This window comes from Eurytemora carolleeae, unplaced genomic scaffold (assembly GCF_000591075.1).
Source record: "Eurytemora carolleeae unplaced genomic scaffold, Eaff_2.0 scaffold453, whole genome shotgun sequence".
NCBI classification, from domain to species: Eukaryota; Metazoa; Arthropoda; class Copepoda; order Calanoida; family Temoridae; genus Eurytemora; species Eurytemora carolleeae.
In genome coordinates, this window is record NW_019396460.1 from 75,001 (window position 1) to 78,778 (window position 3,778).

Here is a 3,778-nt window from a genome sequence, read left to right on the forward strand (position 1 = left end):
AGAGTTGGCATTAATGTCTCAATCTTTAAAGGTGACCCTGTAGTGTATACTGTTAATTAATGTTTTTCTTCAGATTTTGATAAACTTTTTTCAAAAATGCCTCAGAAGATATTATATATTCCTAATCAGAAAGCTGGCTTGATCATTGGGAGAAAGGGACGCAATCTCAGGTAATTTAAACTTTAATAGAGTATAGATTGAATTTCTTTTTTCTTGTTTTAATTATTCCAATTTAATGTTATCGGAAAAAATTATATTCTAGCTTTTCTTACTTGCTCTTTTAAAGCTTTTGATTATCTTTTATTGGTTTAGAGAACTAAAGAATCCTTTGGTACTACAATTTTTTTTATAGAAGTTTTAATATTTCTTGGACTGGATATTTCATAAAAAAGACAATTTATAGATATGGTATTTCATAGACATTTTCATATCAGGACATTTCGTAGAAGACATTTTGTAAAGAGGACATTTCAAAGCTCCATTTCTGATCAAATGAGAGGTTGGGAAATTATTGAGACTTTTTCAGTATTACCCACAAAGGATGAGACTTCAGGGACGACTGTACAAAATTTGTTCATTTTTTGACTTTCATTAATGATTTCCTGCATTTCTGTTTAATTGTTTCCTTCCTTGACGAATCATTATACTATTAAACAATTAATTAATTAACATTAATGGTTACTTCAGCGACGATTGTACGGAATTTTTATTGCCCTTTTACTTGTATTTATTTGCATGTCTAAACTGGCTTATTTCTGAGCTTTATCATTTAGTAAACCATCAAAATACTTGATTAAATGAAGAAACCAAAAATAAAGCTTTAAATCGTCATATTTTTAGAACTTTGGGTCTTCTTCACAGTCTCATCATTTGTAGGTTACCCTGTATCAGAATTCAACCTTCAGCTTGTCTATAATCAAAGAGATCCAGACCGTCATTAAATGCTCATTCTATGTAAATAACCCTCAATTACATGATTTTTAATTATATGCTTAAACGACATCACTCTCCGACAAACATGGTTTTATGATTTGGTGTAAATAAACCATGATGAAACTAATTACTATAATGCCAAAACAGACAGAGGGACTAAGTAGCTGACAATAGGACTGGCAGAAGGACTGAGTTGCAGACAATAGGACGGGTAGAAGGACTGAATAGCTGATAATAGGACGGGAAGAAGGACTGAGTTGCTGACAATAGGACGGACAGGAGGACTGAGTAGCTGAAAATAGGACGGGCAAGAAGGACTGAATAGCTGATAATAGGACGGGAAGAAGGACTGAGTTGCTGACAATAGGACTGACAGGAGGACTGAGTTGCTGACAATAGGACAGACAGAGGGGCTGAGTAGCAGAAATTAGGACAGCCAGAAGGACTGAGTAGCTGTCAATAGGACGGGCAGAGAGACTGATTAGCTGACAATAGGACGGTCAGAGGGACTGAGTAGCTGACAATAGGACGGGCAGAGGGACTGAGTAGCTGAAATTAGGACAGACAGAAGGACTGAGTAGCTGTTAATAGGACGGTCAGTGAGACTGATTAGCTGACAATAGGACGGATAGAAGGACTGAGTAGCGGACAATAGGACGGACAGAGGGACTGAGTAGCTGAAAATAGGACGGACAGAGAGACTGAGTAGCTGACAATAGGACGGACAATGGGACTGAGTAGCTGACATTAGGTCGGACAGAGGGACTGAGTAGATGACAATAGGACGGACAGTGGGACTGAGTTGCTGACAATAGGATGGACAGTGGGACTGAGTAGCTGACAATAGGACGGACAGTGGGACTGAGTAGCTGACAATAGGATGAACAGAGGGACAAAGTAGCTTACAATAGGACGGACAGGAGGACCGGATATTGAAAAGCCGTCAATAGGAAGTACAGAGGGACTGAGTAGCCATCAATAGGACAGACAAAGGGACTGAATAGCTGACATTTCCAACAGGATGGAGAGAGAGATTAAGTATCTATCTAGGAGGACTAAATGAACCTGTTCTTCTATTAAATTATTTTTAGAAAAATCTATCAGTCGATGGTACTTGATATTGGTTTATTATGACGTCAGGATTTACCCTGAAAGTTTATATGTTACTTCAGGGAGAAAAACGATGATGGAACATATTCCCTGACTATTACGGCTATGAACTGGTTGGCTGTGGAGAGGGTGAAGCAGGAGATAAACGAGTTATTTGAAGGAGTGAGATATTCAGGTAACAAGACGGTTTATATTATATTAATAATTAATTATATTAGTTAATATTTGTATATAGTTCATCTATGTAAAAATTAGTGAGAGGGGAGTATGCATTATCAAATAATACTGATTAAAAATATGTTTGATAATTATCCTTCAACTGTTTTTTAATAGCTTTTTCCGATTGTTATTGTCATCATTATCAGTTTTAAATTAGTTAAAACATGAGTATTCAATTTTTTTTGTATTGTTTAGGAAATATGTTGCCTTTGACACCTGAGAAAGAATTGGCTCTACGAGCTCGAATGGGCCCGTTGGCGCGCAGAGACATTATTCAGGAAATATTCAGGAGACCAACCTAAAAACAGCCCTGCTATGGCTGCTCTTTAAAATTTATTAATGTTGTAAAAAAGTTTATGATAGATTTTAAGAAAAAGTAAATGTATTCAAACAGAAGAAATGGATAGAAATAAATGCAAAAACAACTTCAAAATCAACGTAATTTGAAATGATTTCTACAAAGGATTTCTTATTATTCTATTTATAAAAGCAACAAAGCTCAGATATCTTTTTTGTAATGCTAACAGTCCCTTGCATTCGGAAATATTATGAAAAAATTGTGTGAAACCTTTATTTTCTAGTATTTTTCGTTGTTTGGAATAAAATTTTTAATTGCAGCAATATTTATTTTTATTTATTTAAAAAAAAGATATTCCATGTAGTGTTAAATCCCACCAACATTTGTTAACCTCAATTTAAAGAATATTTTTGTTATACTAAAATCTGATGGTTTTTTTTTCAACCAAAGCCTCTTTTCCTTAAAAAAGCTATTGAGAAAGGCAAACTAGTATTGAAACTAGAGTTTCCAAATTTTCATTCAACCTCTTTCGTGAAATTTTCGGTCAACCAAAAAAAACGAAAATATTTGCTCGTTTTCATAAAAATTTTAGAATTTGTGTTTAAATTCCTATTTTTTTGCTAAAACTTTTCACTTTCGTTAAAAACCCTATTTTTTCGCAAACTCTTTTTAGCAAAACATTTTCACGAAATTTGTACCTAATTTTATGAAATCTTCTTTTGAAAAGGTTCAATTAAAGATCTCAAATTTTCGTTAAAACATATATTTTTAGAAAGTTAAAAGTTAAGATCAAATCATTGTTAAGTCGGTTTAACCCTATCATGAATGGATGTAAATGGATGTTTGATTTTGAAGAAATTTTGCAAAAAAAAAAGTTTTGTTTATGTTCAGAGAGGTTTTATTTAATGACTGGGCCTTGAAAATTTAGACTGTGAATATTGGACATATATCACACTAATCATTCATTGGGGAGGGGGGGCAATCTATATTAAACATAAATAGCCCAATCGTGATAGGGTGGTTTACTATTCATTTGCCAATTAATTTCGAGAAATTTTCGCTTTTTTCGTTTTTTTTTTGCAAAACAGATTAAATTTTTTGCATTTTTCTCGAGCGAAAAATTTATTTTGTTGTTTTAACTGAAAGCAATTGACTGAGTGTATAGATATTCATTTTTTAAATGTTTGCAAATTATCAAATAAATCTTCAAAAAAGGAA

General features: G+C 33.4%; 1 protein-coding gene across 2 annotated transcripts in view; it reads left to right on the top strand.

Moving 5' to 3' along the window:
• The window catches only part of LOC111703703 (uncharacterized), a 23,575-nt gene extending 19,797 nt beyond the window's left edge, over positions 1-3,778 (top strand). For both annotated transcript variants that reach the window (XM_023475731.1, XM_023475732.1), the window contains exons 20-22: positions 1-170; positions 2,106-2,218; positions 2,458-3,778. The exon at positions 1-170 is cut by the window's left edge and continues 628 nt beyond it. The gene's annotated coding sequence lies outside the window, so the exon portion shown is untranslated. The remainder of the gene's footprint in view (positions 171-2,105; positions 2,219-2,457) is intronic.